This window comes from Pleurodeles waltl, chromosome 2_1, assembly GCF_031143425.1.
Source record: "Pleurodeles waltl isolate 20211129_DDA chromosome 2_1, aPleWal1.hap1.20221129, whole genome shotgun sequence".
Taxonomy (NCBI): Eukaryota; Metazoa; Chordata; class Amphibia; order Caudata; family Salamandridae; genus Pleurodeles; species Pleurodeles waltl.
This window is the reverse complement of record NC_090438.1, coordinates 124075979-124093245: the sequence shown is the minus strand read 5'-3', so window position 1 is coordinate 124093245 and position 17267 is coordinate 124075979. Positions and strand designations below refer to the sequence as shown.

Here is a 17267-nt window from a genome sequence, read left to right as displayed (position 1 = left end):
CTACCTCACTGAGCAGACCTGAAACACACTACCTCCCCACCTCAGGCAATCCCCCTCGCTGATCAAGTTCAGGAAGGATCTCAAGACCTGGCTCTTGACTGATCCGCATCCTTCCCGCCCAGCACCTTGAGACCCTCCGGGTGATAAGCTGCGCGTTATAAATACCTGATTGATTGATTGATTATTCTTTCTGTCCCCACACTGTTAGTGGGGACTCCAAAATAATACCTCCTACCACCATTCCTTATCTTTTTAAGGTCTCACATGGCTGGAATTTGTGTTGTACAGCTGTGGAAAGTTATGTTGTGTGGGCCTTGTTTGTAATACCATTGCAATAGGACTGCTAGCCTTGAAAATGTATAATGCACAACACCCTCTAGGGGGCTAAACATATGGTTACACAGCATTACTTTATCCCATTCTTTTTTTATGTGCTAATGCTCTTGAAGGGCTGACTGTGTGGTTACATGACCATGTTTCTTCCAAATGTTTTTTATTGTGGTGGCCTCTAAGGACTGTTAAGAGCATTGGAGTCAACATGCTATAATATTCGTGGCACGAGAACTCGCCACATAATACTTTGCAGGTCATTACTTTTACAAAACATTTTTGCTCATAACTCAGCCTGTGGTGGTCCTAGGACAATGGGACCACCTTCAAAATGTTCTTTCTGTCTACATGATCTATGGGTCCCCAAACTCGGTTAGTGGGGACCCCAAAATAATAACCCCTCCCACCATTCAGTATCTTTTAAGCTTTCTCATGGCTAGAACTTTTGTTTTATAGCAGGGAGAAGTTTTGTTTTAAAGGCCTTGTTTGTTATATTATTGCAGTAGGCATTCTAGCCCTAAAAATGCCCTCAAAAAGGCAAAGTATATGGTTGCACTGCATTTCTACCTCCTGTTTTTTTTCATGGGGTTATGCCCTCTCTGGGCTAACAATATGGTTACATGACCATGTTTCTTTCAAATGATATTTTTGTTAAGGTGCTCTCTAGGGTCTGTTTTGACCATTACAGTCTAATACCAAAAGTTTATTTCTGATAAAGGTTTATATGATAATTGTATCTGCTTTAATAATCTCTCCTTACTACAATTATGACCATGATTCAGGCCAATTTAACATCCTTAATACACTATGACTCTTTGAACCGTCTTGATATGTTTGGGTGATTGTTCTAGTTTATTTCTCCTCTATGGCTTTCTTGTGTCTTTTTTGGAGGGAATTGTTAGCCAGCCAGCAACTCTGATGGTCGGGTGGTGAAAGTGGTATTCTATTGGAATTAGTATGGCAGATTTAAATTAGGATGCTAAATGGCAACATTTATATATAGATAGAGGAAGAAGATAAGTGGAAGTGCTTTAGTTATATGCAGGGCCACTGGAATTATATAGCGGTAAAAGTCAACATTATGAGGCAGGGTTGACCAATTTATGTGTCAAGAAAAGTCCAGATGAATTTACAATACCAATAGGTCTAACTCAAGCAAATGTGAGACCTGTTGCATTGCAAATGCTTGTTACTGTTCTTTGCATTTAAGTTAGTGTCATCTCCCATATTCATCTATGGGGTGATTTTTCTTCTACGAAAAAAAATGAATCTGAGTCAGGGTTTGGTTTTGAAATCCCAATCAAAATCTTATTCATTGCTTCTCCTTCAGCTAAACCGAAAATGACAGATGAATATGAGCGAAGACCAGCTTGGGGAAAAGGGGGGAGAGAATTAGACTGTGGTTTTTACCCGGTCTACAGCACAGCAAAACCTGCTGCACAGCCTCCCAGCGAGGAAAACTGATGAATTCGCTGTAGACATGGAAAGTAGGTCGCTCTCCAGATGCTGTGTTTGTACAACGGTCTAAAGATATCCGAGCTAAAAAAAGAGACTGATTTTGCTTCGGTAATTTAAGGTTAAATTGTTGCCTGGTTGGGTTGTTTGCTGAGTTGGAACTGAGCTCTATTATATGTTCTCAAGAGCTAAGGTTCTTGAAAAAGGTTTGCCTGCATGTGTTATCGATCAGCACATATTATTCCTTTTATGCAGTGGATCTCACATTTTGCTGTTGATTGAGCCAAGATCTACCAGGTCACTGAAATGCCGTGTGTTTATAGCAACAAATACACCTGTAATTTAGGAACAGGTAAGGGGCTCCCGGGTTCATGAAGCCTTTCAGTCCCCCTTATGGATACAGACTTTGCTTGATATCCAGTGGAAATGCTGCTTTCTCAGCCTGGTTGCTTCTCTTTCACAGATTCTCACTTTTTCAAATTATAATATTAGTTGCTAACTTTCGGGTTGAGGAGCAGTCAGTCCCAAGCATTTCATTGTGTTAACTATTACAGGTTCACAGTGACTACTGTTTCTGTATTTTATGCACATGGGGTCACTGTTTCTGTATTTTATGCATGTGGGGGCCAGTGTTTCTGTATTTTATGCATGCGGTGCCACTGTTTCTGTATTTTATGCACGTTGGGCCACTGTGTATTTTATGCGCGTAGAGCCACTATTTCTGTATTTTATGCATGTGGGGCAGTGTTTCTGTATTTTATGCAAGCGCTGCCACTGTTTCCGTATTTTATGCATGTGGGGCCAGTGTTTCTGTATTTTATGCAAGTGCTGCCACTATATCTCTATTTTGTTTATGTAATTTCACCTGGCATTCCACAGCTGGGATGGCATCAGCAAGCTGTGCACTCAGTTTTGGCAATAGGAGGGCAGTGATTGGAATAAAGTGCTGCCCAGAAATTGAATATGTCTGACATTCTCTGAGGGAAGGCTCTGCTGTGAGGATGCAATGGGTGGATGATGGCAGAGGTAGGGCTGACATGCTCTGTGGATTGTTCTAGAGAGGGGTGGGTAAGGTGTTGAGCAAAGGGTGTAGGTTGTTGTAGTCATTTGGTTGTGGTTGTGGTTGGAATCCCAGTACTTTACTCTGCAGCAAGGGTTCAATAGCATTCAATAGTAAAATTGTAGTTCATACGAAAGAACCGGCCCCTGCCTGGTGTTACCAGCCTGCACTATGAAGAGGTGAGTCTTCGGTGCTCTGTTCAAAGGTAACATAGTAGGGCATAGTCGTGTGCACTCTGGTTGCTGAGCTTCGGGGCACAGCTGAAAAGGTGCAGTTTGCTCTTTTGTCCATGTGCAACTGTTCTTTCCAGAGTAGCCTTGCTTCTAGTGATATGCATGCCTCTTAAATATCCAAATTAACCTTTGAAAATGGTAGAGTGCTGCACGGTACCACACGCCCTACGTTTCTTAGTACCTACGTTGGAGGTAGAAACAGAATTCTATTTATTGAAATCTGCAAATTGTGCCACCAGTGGTTGATAATGTAGCTAATATTGTAAAGCCTTACTATGCGGAGAGTGGCACGGGTGCAGAATTGCATAATTCTAGTGGCCCTGGATATGATCATTCATTTTGCCCTAATAACTTTTTGTGGAGCAGTAGCTGGTTTGGGTTTAGTTTGGTTAAAAGTGACAAGACCATAGCTCGGACTGCACTCGAATTTTTCTCAGAGAATATTAGGCTTATTGTCTGTAAAATATGTAGTTGGTTATTGTAGATGTATCATCATTTTGGTTCAGCCGTTCAAGTTTTATGTGTAGGGGGAATTCAAGTGATTTTATTACAGGTGCTGGAGTGATTGCCAGAGGATTCATCATTTCCAACCATTTTACATCTCAGCTGGTCTTTTTACTCATTTGTTTCTTTTTGTGGATGAACTCTATTAAATATACCAAATGCATAAAAGAAGTCCAGAAACGCCAGAAGGCCGAATTTGTCCTTGTCCATGGTATGTAAACCGTCATCTCGTCCAGTGCCATGATGCTGGATATCTCAGCTGCATTTGGGTCTGAAATCTGAATGAGGGGGCTGGAGTTTGTTTGTGTAAGTTGGTGATTGTTAGAAATGGGGTCTCTAGTTGGCAGTCAGTTTGCACCCTGTCCAAGTAGGGACCCTCACTCTAGTCAGGGTAACAGAGATACCCAGCTCAGATAACCCCTGCTTCACCGCCTTGGTAGCTTGGCACGAGCAGTCAGGCTTATCTCAGAAGCAATGTGTAAAGCATTTGCACATAACACATAGGACAATAGCCAATATTTATCTGTGTAAAACGAGACCAAAATGAACAAACTCCAACATACAATAAAGATATTATTTTTGTAAGAATTAACGTAAAAATACAGTTCCTTGAAGTCGATAGCACCATCTGAGGCTATCACGGCATCGTGACCAACAAATCCAACAGTTCAAGCCGGTTGCAGTGTTGCAGGTCAGCTGCGGTGTTGGCAAGACCCACAAACAGTGCCTTGGAATTGCAGGGTATTGTGATCCTCGCAATGAGATCCGGGGTGCAGCATCGCTGGCGTCACAGGCGTTGGTTCCAGGGGTCAGTGCGGGTGTCGTCGGGCCCTTGAAGCCACACATGTTGCAGATCAAACTCCAGGCTGATGAAGTCAGGAGCACTGGCGTTGATGGCGTCAGGGCTGCGGGACAATGTGACGTGCGGTGCCCCCAGGTTATGGTGCAGGCAGCGTCTCAGTGACGGCATCCTATGGTGTTGGTGAGACCAGGGCTGTGGTGTGAACTGGGGCGGTGTGATGTGCAGTGTCTCCAAGGCCCGGTGCAGGCCGTCCGTAGTCGTTGCTGAAGCGCTGTTGTCGGTAGGACCAAGGCGGCGGTGCAGCATGGAGGGGGCTCTGTGCAGCACCCACGGGTCGCTGTACAGAAAGGTGCGTCTGTTGATGATGCTAGAGTCGATGGCTCTGGTGTCGGTGGACCAAGGCTGTGATGCGGAATGGACCAGTGCTTCGTGTACCTCACGAATTGTGTCCACAGGCCACAGTGTAGGCAGCGGCATCGGTTTCAGCATGGAGCGTTGTCGTCGGGAATGCCAAGGCTGCTGTGTGAGCAAGGCGATGCGGAGTTCAGGACCCACGGGTCACGGTGCAGTCAGCGGCTCTGTGACAGTGTCAGGTGGCGCAGCAGTGAGACCAAGGTTCCGGTGCAATGTGGGGCGTTGTCAGGTCTCGGGGCAGGCAGTGGCGTCATTAATGGTGTCTCAGTAGTTTTTCTTCTGTTGCAGCACAAAACGCACAGTTCCCAGTGCTGTAGGCAGATGAAGTTGAAGTCTTTGATATCCCTGAGACTTCCAACAGGAGGCAAGCTCTACTTCAAGCCCTTGGAGAAACTTCACAAGCAGGATATTCAGCAAAGTCCAGTGTTTGTCCTCTTTAAGGCAGAAGGAGCAACTGCAGGCCAACGCAGCAGGGCACACACAGCAAAGGGTCAGTACTCCTCCTCCAGCTTTTCTCCTTGGCAGAAGGTTCTGCCTTCAGCTCTTCTCCATGGCAGAACCTCCTTGGCAGATGTCCCTCTTCATTCAGAAGTGTCCTAAAAGTCCGGGGTCTACTTATATCGGTTCTGGCCTTTGAAGTAGGCAAACTTCAAAGGAAATTCTCCGTTGTTCACAAGATCCTGCTTTGCCCAGACCTGGCTCCAGACATAGTCTAGGGGGCCAGAGACTGCATTGTGTGAGGACAGGCACAGCCCTTTCAGGTGCAGGTGTCAGCTCTTCTCTTCCCTTCCCACTCTAGCCCAGGAGTCTCACCAGGATATGCAGGCTACACCTACGCTTCCTTTGTGTCACTGTCTAGAGGGAATACACAAACAGCCCAACTGTCAGTCTGACCCAGACGTGGATTCCACAGGCAGGCAGAGGCATAGAATGGTTAAGCAAGAAAATACCCACTTTCTAAAAGTGGCATTTTCAAACAGACAGTTTAAAAACCAACTCTACCAAAAGATGTATTTTTAAATTGTGAGTTTAGAGACCACAAACTTCAAATCTCCATCCGCTCCCAAAGGGAAACTGCACTCAAAAAATATTTAATGTTAACTGATGGGAGAGATAAGTCTTCAAAATATTGAAAACCAAATTTGGCAGTATTTCACTATCAGGACATGTAAAACCCTCCAGTACATGTCCTACTTTTTAAATACACTGAGCTCTGCCCAAGGGGCTACCTACGGCCTACCTTAGGGGTGACTTCCATGTACTGAAAGGAATGGTTTAGGCCTGGCAAGTGGGTACACTTGCCAGGTCGAATTCGCAATGCAAACCTACACACACAGACACTGCAGTGGCAGGTTTGAGACATGTTTACAGGGCTACTCCTGCTGGTGGCATAGTTAGCGCTGCAGGCTCACTAGTAGCATTTGATTTACAGGCCCTGGGCATACATAGTGAACATTACTAGAGACTTATTAGTAAATCAGATATGCGAGTCATGGATAAACCTATCACCAATACAATTTACACAGGGAGAACTTGCACTTTAGCACTGATCTGCAGTGGTAAAGTTTGCAGGGACAATAAACCAGCATAACAGATCTGGAAAAAAATAGGAGGAAGAAGGCAAAACAATTGGGGATAACTGTGCAAAAAAGGCCATTTCCAACAGAGATATACACTGGTTGGTGTCTGGCTACCACTTTCTCAGTCCCTTTACCCAAGAATAGAAACCTAAATACAGGTCTGAGATTATTTTTGGTGAAGAGTTGACTGGTTGATAGTAAATGTGGCATAATAGAAGGCCCATCTTTTTATTCATTTTGTCATTAGGGGCTTATCTGAGGAAGAGGATGATTTATTTTATGCAAGAGTGTCATGGGAACTGTTGATCCCTACTTTCTTGAATATGTTCCAGGTTTGTGATGTAACTGAGCTGGGGGTTTGATAATGGCCTGTCCTTTGTAGTATCAGACTGAATATTCATGATCTTTTCAGCAAGAAGGTTTGATACTTTACTGACGCTGACTTTAGAAGGTGGTAGGGTGATAGAGAGTAGTTGAACACAGGTCCGGTTTTAGCGCTGGTGGAGCCCATTGCGACAATGATGGTATGTGCCCCCCACAATGACCACCTCTGAAAACAGCCACTCAAATCTCCATAACCACTCTCTCTCATATGTCAGAGTACAGAGACAATCAATCCTACCTGTATAAATCAGTGCATGGAAATTTTATGTAAGACAGAGGACTACAAGGTGTAGGAATCACAGGTCATCCATACTCGTGGGCTGCATAGTTTAAGAGTGCTTGTTCTGGGAAAGCACAAACTCAGAATTTTAAAATGCAACACTATGGTTGGGGGTTCTCTTTAATAATAAGAATTGATTTGCACCCATTTGAACCCTTTTTGCAACATTAGGATAATGAAAGACTGGGGAAAAAATTATAACTCTATAATCCATACCTTGCAGTTTGCATGCAGCTCTTTGATGACAGTTAATAGCTCAGTGTTCTGTATTAGGATTTTACCTTATAAACTGCAAGTAACAAAAGGATCTCTATGACAAAAGCAGTAACAGTCTGACCTTTTTACACTAAATGCACTATCTGTGATATGACAGAATATTGGAGCAGACATAGTAACCGTTACCATAGTCAAAACTTCCACTAGACAGAACTCCGCTCTCTCCAGAAAGAACATTAATCACGACAGCAGGTGCTTTTAAAATCATAATACACTTGCAAACAGGACGCCCCATCCGAAGTTAGCACCCGGTGCGGTGGCACCGGTCGCACCGCCCTAGAGCCAGCCCTGTCTGAACACTGTGTTTCACTGCCCGGAAGCAGGCCATTAAGTTGTTTGTTAAGATTTCATTTGTCGTAATAAAGATTTTGTGTCCAGTAGTCTGAGAACACCTTGGTAACCTTATATTTCAATTTAAGTGTTGTTTGACGGTCTCTGGATACTGTCAGAACTTTTGCTGCAAGTTTCACAGCTGTCCTTTCATACAGACAGTGCATGGATTTTTTTAAAATCCCACCTTAGTTTTAGTTGTCTTCTCAACCTAATGCTTTCCAAAAAATCCTAGAAAAAATGCTTACACATACATACATACATACATACATACATACATACATGGGATTTCAGTGAGCCTGCTTAATCAATTAGTCTGTTCATCTGTCATTCACACTTTGCTTCCTCCCACCACGTCCTACAGCATGAGGCAATGGGGCACCCACTACACTTAAAGGTTGTCTTGCACAGAGAGTAATGGCGTTGTCTCTGCTCACATGTGTGCAGCAGTCAGAAAAGGAGTGGCCCTTTTAGATTTTTATGTGCCTGCAGAAAACACAGACATATATGAAAAACATTGCATGCTTTCCAAGGCTCGAACTTTTGCCTTTGATGTTTTTGAGTATATCATCGATTTCAATACGAAGATCGCCTTTGAAGTTGCATGTTAGATTATCGCCAACCGTTACAAGGTGGTGATTTCTTGGGAATATTGGAGAACACCCCCTCTTTTTAATACATTTAATGTAATACATTTTCACTATTTTTAATTTACTCTTATCCCTAACTTACCCAGTTAAAAAAGTGTACCTTGTAGTGGTCGGTCAGTGTTGTGGAGGCGTTCTGTGGGGCTATACCATATTTCGTTTATAGGACCATCCGCTTACTACGGTTTAAGTGGCTCTGTTGATGCTTGCTCTCTGCAACAGTCAGCATAATTGAATTCAAAGGGATTCCATATGATCTAAATAATCCATTGTGAGTAGAAGAGATTTCCTAGGTTAGAATCGGGTCAAGTGCAGGTTCCCTCAGCGTGCGATAAAGTGACCTCATTGTGTGCTGGCTCTGCGTCCCGGCATCCGTGGGGGTACCGTTCCGAATCAGTGTCTGTTGCTGTCGGCCTCTGTAAGTTTTAACATTTTGAAAATATTGTCTTGTGTGTATTTAGCAGGGCTGCTTATCATAGCAGTGTTAGATATTTTCTGGAGGTAGGTTTTTGGGTATGGAGTTCCCGGTGAGTGATGTAGAGGCTTTTGAATAGAATTCAGTAGCTAATTGGGAGGAGGTGATGTCTGAATGGGAGGTGGAGGGGGGTAGAGAGAGAGAGAGAGTTATTTTGATCTAGTACCTCCAGCTCAACCCAGTTTCTGCCCCACATTTTGCCCCTCTGTAGTACATCTCTTCCTCTGGAGTGATCTGGAGAGGACCAGCGCCTGGGTTGTGGTGAAGAAGAGGCAGGGATCTGAATGTGGTCAGAAGGTTTACAGTACCTGTATGAGGCGCCATGATGCTTATGATGAGGCACTTCGTGAGGGCCCCACCTTCAATAAGTGTGCTCTGGGATTTTGCTCCGAAGCCTGATTGTTGTTGGAGGGGAGCGTGGTAAATGAAATAAAGAGAGGTTAGTGAAGAGTTGACTAATATTTGCAACACTGTGCTGCAATCTCTTCAACAGACATTCCTTTTCATTGTCATTGTCAATTAGGCAGACTCCTTTAGTGACAATTTTAGGAGAAAGTCGAGGTTCTTCATTTACCACTCAAGCTAAAATGATTACCTTCTAAAAGTGCATACTAACCCAATTCTACTGTTCCTGAAGTCTCTATTCTTGCATTTTTGACACTCTTCTCATTGAACTCTATGCAAACACAACCCAGTTAAGAAGTTCTTCTCTGTACTATTCACACTGTGAACAGTCCTGCTGTAGCATCTTGGTCATGATACTGTCCAGACATCTATCCTCATTGGTAATGTTTGGTATCTCATTCAAATCCTATAATGACCCAAGATATTGTGTGGTCCTATGACATTAAAGGTTTCTTATTTTTGTCAAATGTACTTTTTTTAAAAATATAAACATGCACAAAACCTGTAAAAGCCCATGACCGTATTTCGAAATTACCTTTAGATAACCACTCCAAGGGGTTGTTTTCTTGGCGTTGTGTAAAACGGCCAAATTATGGCTGGGTGTTGTTACTTCCAGTAGTACGGCAGATACTAATATTACCACAGGTGGAACTCATTTTATACAGAACAGCAGTGTATAAACATACCCGAAGATAGAAATGACTAGTGTAGTAAAAGAAATCCAGAAATAATTATAAAATGAACCAAGAGATAACAAATAAACACCACTGTCCATGGCCTGAGTGTGTAGTGACTGAAGCTAAACTACTGATGCTGGCAGACTGTTGTGATTTTGACATTATTTAAGTGCATCTTAGAATTTATTGTGCTTTTTTTTATTTATTTTTTAAATGCTACACTTGTTGGTCTGTATTGTCTTTCCTTTAGTGGGAAAGCTGCTGGTAAGACAATTACTGGTGGTGTAATCTCGGGTGGTTATTGTGCCTCCGGTGCAAACTAGTGGAGTGGGTCTTACTAGTTGGCAGTGCTTTCTCCTTCTGTGATGTACTGTATGTGACATTTGCCATCTTGTCAAATACTGAAACATACACAAAGTGATGGACTGGGATGAGGCGTAACTGATTGCCAATGGCTGAGATTATTTAATGCATTCCATCTATCAGTTTGTTGTTGCAGTTGACACCCTACGTGCAACAGGTATTCCCAGATGTGGGTCCTATGCTCACTCTGCCACTGGAATGAAGCTATGCGTGGCTGATGAGCCCATATCAGGGCAAAGCCAGTCCTGTGTTGCTTGTATTCCAGTTCAGGAAGGGCCTGGCTTGGCAGTTCAAGCTGGACTGTTCCATGAGGAGCATGTTCAAGGCTGATTTGCACATGGCTAAGTCCAAACTGAGGTGGCATGGTGGGTGAAAAATAATGGATTGGGATGCAGCCCCAAGCGATTACCAGTGGCTGAGATTAAATCAAGCATTACGTCCATCACACTGTTGTTGTTGCAATTGATGACCAAAGTGCGAATGTGATGCCCAGACATTGGTCCCGTGCTCACTCTGCCACTGAAATCAAGCTATACCTGCCTGATGAGCCCTTATTAAGATGAAACATGTCTTAGGTTGCTTGAATTCTGGTTCATGACTTAGCTTAGCTGGGCAGGCTGGACTGTTCCCATTAGAAGCAGGGTCAAGGCTGATTTGCATATGGCCGGGTCCAAAGTGAGTTGGCATGGTGGGCGAAAAATGACAGATTGGGATGCGGCCTCAATGATTGCCCGTGCCAGCTGGTAATTCAGGCATTCCACCCATCACCTTTTTGTTGTTGCATCCTGTCAAATGCAGCGTATTTGGGAAATGTGGGCATTGCTTTATGTTATCCTTGCATTAGTCAAGTTGATAGTGGAGGTGGGTGGGCAGATAGGTTAGCCCTCTTAGAGTCTCAGTACCTTCTGCTGGAGATTCTGTGTTAAACCACATTTTACAATGGCAGAGTCCACATTGTTCCAGTCCAATACTCATCTGTGACTTCTAATGCTGAGACATTTTACTCTTCAAAGGTAGAACTCAAATCTATACTTAGTCCTAATAAAATCAGCATATTATTTGTTTTAGACTGAAATGGGAAACATGCAAATTAAAACCTTCAGGTTCATCATGCAGTTCACATGAGGGCTGCGCAAAGTTACCCATGTCTGCCAGAGAAATACCATCATTTAAGGCAGCTTTGTCCCAATCATTTTCAAACTCGTAAGCAAAAAGATGTTTTCCGTTTGAGTGCCCCTTGGTTCCTATCAACAGTGCGATTTTCAGGCTACTTGTGGCAATATGGTGTCCGATTGTGGCTATTTGTAGTTGTTCGCTAAAGCAGCTGCCTCTGACTCTGGTTTCAGGATAACCATTGACTAAGTTGTTGATTGCAGTTTATATTTGTTATAAGTAGATACATCCCATGTGAATATCTGAAAAATCCATGATGCTTCGACCCTAGTGGACCAACTTTTGACACACTGGATTAGAGACTCCTCCTATCTTAGGGACCTGCTTCTAAATCTATTTTGAATTTTTTTTTCCGTACTGGTCCTTTTCTCCCCACCAAAGATGATCACAGGCAAAGTTTGCCTTATTGTGCTGGTCCCTTTAGGTTTTTTTTTCTAATTCGCGATGATGTTCTCCTACTACTTTCTCTCCGTTGAGCAGTCAAGGCTGCCAGAGCTGTCCTTTTTGCGAGAGGCACGCACCTTTTCAATTCTTCTGTGGTCACTAAATGTTGTGATTCATGAGACTCGATCTACACCTACACGCACAACTTGTGGTGAGTGGATTTTGCTGTGTGAAATTGTTTGAAAAGCATCTCTTGCGCTTAACACAGTATTATATTGGGGTGTTCGTATAGCGCTCTATATACTACTGAAAATTATTGCATCAAAGCATGCTAGGGTTCAGAAGTGGATGGAAAAGTAGGGTTTCAGAGGTCTGTATGATAAATATGTTGGGGTAACCGTCATTGGAAAAGTGCTGTGGGAAAGGATGGGGTTCAGATTCTCATTATGCATGCTTTGATTACCGTGGTACTTAAAAACTTAACAGTAGGTGGGGAAAGATCCAAATGGTGGACCAGCAGAGGAGTGCAACAAAGCAAGTGTCATACAGTACATTACATCTTCAAGGTCAGAGAAGCATAGAGGGGAAGAGAGAAAAGATCATAATCAATATGGATCCTGGAACCACCTGGGAAGTGGATGAAGAATGTGACGTCAGCACCGGCGGAGAGAGATTCTCCTTAAAGTTAGAGGAGATGCCTTTTTGATGGCTTCCTTGAATATTTTGATGGTGATCATGACGCTTAGGCAAAACATATTCAAACAATAGGTTGCAGGGGTGGAAAACAAACTCTATAAACAAACAAATTGCAGTGCATGTCTGAATATAGCAAGAGAAGGCCAATGCTTTGCACAGAGTTATTGGTTTGTGCATTGATATAAAACAAGGATTAGGTATTTGTAGTCAACTTGTTGGGAAAGGGTAGGAGACGGGCAGTGTGCAAGTCTGGTGGCAAAAATTAAGGATTTTGTGAGCTACTAACAGGGCGATCACATAGAATAGTCTATTGTAGTATGTACATTTACTGAGGACTGAGACAGTAATGGAGATTTTAGCTGAAAGATAGCTGGGAGCAGCATGTTTTCACATGTTTTATAGCAGAAGGTGGATGGGGCTAGTTGTTGAGGTGATGATTTCTGGGAGTCACATACATTTTTCTAACCATAGAGTACATCAGAGAAGGCTCCACAAAGATTTTTTTTAGTGAAGGTTCTAAACGTTCAGGTAAATGTTGCACAATATGTATATATTGGAACTTTATAAAGTAAAGGGAAGTTTGACCCGGGTGTGATCTATATATTTTTACAGGTAATTAATCAACAAGAGGAAATTCCATACTTAAGGCAATGAATAGCAGTACAAGTGATGTTGTGGTTTGTTACAAAACAAATCTGCTTTGATATTAGAAAGAACTTGGCCATTGCCAGTGTTACCGCTCTTGGAACAGCATGTTTGTGATATTTCTATAAAGCGAACCCGGCCATAAGCATCGGTGTGATGTGCAGATGAAAAGACAAGCATAACATCAGTAGGCGAGGTAGTTTGTTTGTGGACTGTTTCATGTATAGTGATGTAGTGTTCTTTGAAAAGTTGTGCTTTCACCGGTTTCCCAAACTGGGACAACGTTAGGGTAGTCTTGATGGATATGGGGGATGTTGTTACAGATCTTACATGCATAGACTGAAAAGGCCTGCAGCCCGATTCCAATCATTTGAAGTTCAGAAAGGATTTAAAAAGTTGGCTCTTCAAATAGCTAGCTCAAACTTACTTCTACCCTTTAAGATCTCTGTCGATCATATACTCCAGGTGCATCATGGTACTCACTCTGGTTTCACTCTATGGTTCTTTGACTTTAGCGCCAAGACGCCTTATGGCATTAACACGCTTTACAAATTCCTCAACCTTGTTTTTTTTTCTTTCTACACTGCTTAGTTTTCAGTCTGATGGTGTACTGGGAAGATAATCAGGGATGCTGGTTGTGATGGCTTTGTTAACATTGCACCTGGCCTTGAAGATGGTGCAGGCCGGCAATGTGAGCAAATGGAGTTCAATCAGGATGGGGGTGATGTCATATTTTTTTAGGCCCTGGATGAGGCATGATGTCGGGTGCCCTTAGGGGGATGACAGTGTGGAGTCTGGGAGGCCATGGAGCAGAGCATTACCATCATCCAAATGTGATATCCAAATGTTAGAGTAGAAAGGCTTCTTCGTGGAGGAAACAGTTTTTTTTTCTTTAGAAGAGAAAGCTGGTAAAAGGCAGTCTTTGTTTTTTTGACAATATGTTCCCTGAGGGCCCTAAGGGTGAGGTGGGGTCCAGGGTGAATCCAGGTGACTTGGCAATCAGTAAAAAATGTGGGTTCAAGTATTTGAGTCAGATTTGTACTGCTTCTTGATTCTTGGCAAATTGCAAGAATTATGTACAAGTTGGGTTGAGCTTTGGGTAGGCACTGGACCTCCTGGTCTGGATGATGTGAGGGCATTTGAGCAAACTTTCAAGCAGAGCTGTGTATCATCGGCATATTGGTGAACCATGATGCTGTCCTCTGTGAGAGGAGCACCAAGCGGCTCCATTTAGAGATTGAAGGTCACAAGTGACAGCATAGAATCCTAGGGGACTCCACAGGTGATAGAAAGCTTTTGGGATGTGGAGATTCCCATGCGAACAAACTTGTGTCATTTGGAAAGGTAGAAGAACAAGTGAAAGGCATTGCTGATGAATCCAATGTGAACCCCCATGGTGCATGCGTAGATCGGATGGTCAACTGTGTCAAAGGCCGCTAAGAGGTGCTGCCATATCAGGAGGCAGAGTTCATCCTAAAATGTGGTCAGTAGGGCATTGTCTACGATGTGTAAGGGGTAGAATTCTCTGTGTTGCAGCATGATCTGAAACTAGACTGATAGTCAAGAGATTGTTAGCATTAATGTGTTCTTGATTTTTCAATGATCATGCTTATGGGTGGTAGGTGATTGAGCTGGCAGTTGGCAAGGTCATTGAAATCTACTGTAGGTTTCTTTAGGGGTGGAGAAAGAACTGCTTACTAGTTTGTGGATGGAAGTTCATTGCTGCAAGGCATGGGCATATATGAATGATTTATGTTTTCACTACTTTATAATCAAGTTATATTACACTCCATTTACAAGGGATAAGACCACGGTCATGCTTGGGGCCACTTCGGTGCATCTACATGTATTTTTTTATCGTAATCCAGAAAATATTATATACAAGAAATAATTATGTGAACTTTAAACAAAGAGGAGGCTTGGTTGCAAACGAATTAGCAAACAGACATTTGTTTTAGTTCATTTCGCAACAATTTTAAACCTCACAAACACACAAAAGGCAGTGTCAGAAGCTCCAGTGCCCACATTGGCAAAAGGGCAGTGCCTTTAAGAAGAGCATAAAACGCGAGAATGTAATGCACTAGGTATCCTGCTGTGTCTGTCGGGCAATTTCAGTCCAATTTTATGGTTATATGGCCAGATAGCGACCTTTGCAAATGTAAACAATATATACAATTTGCATTAATTAAAACGAGCACGGCCTGAAAAGAAGGTAGTGGAGAAGGTAAAGAAACGAGCAAAAGGTATAGACGATGGAAAATAGATACAAATAGGAACATGTCAAATTTAAATTATATCAAGCATTGGCAAAGTCAGTGTGTCTGGCCTTGGCAAACAAATGTTTTTTATGCACCTCAGACATACGGAATATGCAGACGTATTTAGAAAACAAGTAAAAAAATATACAGACAAACGAAGAGGCACTCGAGCAGCCCAGGTGCTCCAGCCCTGGCACTGAAGGGCACTCCTTTTCGAGCGACATTGCACATGTGATCAGGCCAAATGCTGTCACTGAGTCAAGAGAGTCAGTGGCTGAAGAGGGCTGACCCATTGCCCCATGGTGTAAGCTGTGATGGGCAGAATCGAAACGTGAATGAGGCCTAAACAGAAAAATGGATGAAAAGTGCTGACCAAAAGTAAGTGCGTGTGTGTGTTTTGATGATTTTGAAAAAAAAAAACGTGACCCTCAATACAGCTAAAGCCTTCTGTAGCCATACCTACAAATGAACCCCACAGAGAGCAGGAGTATCCTGTGTTTCATTCCCTGGTTGTACCCTGGTATACATAGGGCCTGGGAAGAACTTGAGAGGCTCATCCCTGCATCTCAGGTTTCTAGAGGACCTTAGTGGGATGGCTGGAAACCGATGGCCATGGGCTACTCAGCTGAACTTGGGGTATTCTATATGCAAACAATCTACCGGTCTATACAGAAATCTGTTCCTTGCTTTGTAAAAAGAACACATTGCAATTGGTCTCTTTCACCTGACTCACAAAGAAACTTGTCAGTAGAACAGAGGCCAGATTTCTCGTCTGATGGACTTTGTTGCGAACAGGTTTGCTCTTGCTGAAGAGAGCAGTTCACTGGATGTTCCAGGGAAGTCAAATTGATGGAGCAGGGTCTCCCTAGTTGAAAATTTCTCTCCAAGTGACACTATGACTTGAAATATCTGTTCAACCTGCTCTCCCACTTTCCAATATATGTTATGACCTGGCATTTGTATGTCGCCAGTATACCTTTGTAGCTCGTTCGGCAGTCCTGGTGACTTTACAGATTCAGCTTGTGGTGATGTGTTAAAGTACTGTGTTCAGCTTGTTTCTTGGTTAAGATGTTCGGTCTCATGGTTTTGACTTCTGAAGGTTGAGGCTGCAGTCCTTTCTAAGTATTTACTCTTCTTCTAGATTGGTTGAGATGGCCCTTGGCTGGAGGTGTGTGTGTGTTTGGGGGGGATGGTGTTCGTGGTGTGTTATTGTATGATGTTTCTTTGCTGTTGGATACTCTGATTGCCAACTATCTGGCACAGTAGCGCTCTGTTTTATGTTACAATTTCTGCCTTCTGTTTTTTATTTCATTGTTGATATTTGATGGCGTATAGTTAGAATTGCTCTTTTGAGGGGTTTGGTCCAGTATGTTCTATTGGGTGTTTTGCATGTTGTGTATATTAGTAAAAAGTGTTGTTATGAAGCATGTGATAAATGGCCTTATTTCATACCCATGTTGTGTTTGATACATTATGTTGTAGAGTTATGATGTTTCTTAGTGCTCTATGGAGCTACATAGTAGCCAATGAGGCTCTAATCTGTGCATTGTTGGATGTTTGATTGTCCTATGGGGGAATTGAGATCTAACCAGATATTCAGTTGTGGCACTAGTTTATTTTTTTGAATGAAAACAATTAAGTTTCACCTGATGAATAACTGGAGATATATGCATTACAACTGTACACATTACAATGTGTTATAGGAATGCCATTGTAATTGGATATGTTATATTTTAACCGGTTTTGCTATTGGTGATCAATACAAGCTATCTCTAATTTTGGTCATGTGCCTCACCAAGTAAGTGTGCCCTAGTGTAGCAGAGTTTTTTTTTTTTACTAGCTATATTGACTTCTATTTCTGATCTAGAAATGTAGATTAAGCAACTTTTGCCCATT

General features: G+C 42.7%; 1 protein-coding gene across 1 annotated transcript in view; it reads left to right on the top strand.

Moving 5' to 3' along the window:
- The window catches only part of TMEM164 (transmembrane protein 164), a 284841-nt gene that overhangs the window by 102440 nt on the left and 165134 nt on the right, over nt 1-17267 (top strand). The gene's annotated exons all lie outside the window — the stretch shown is intronic.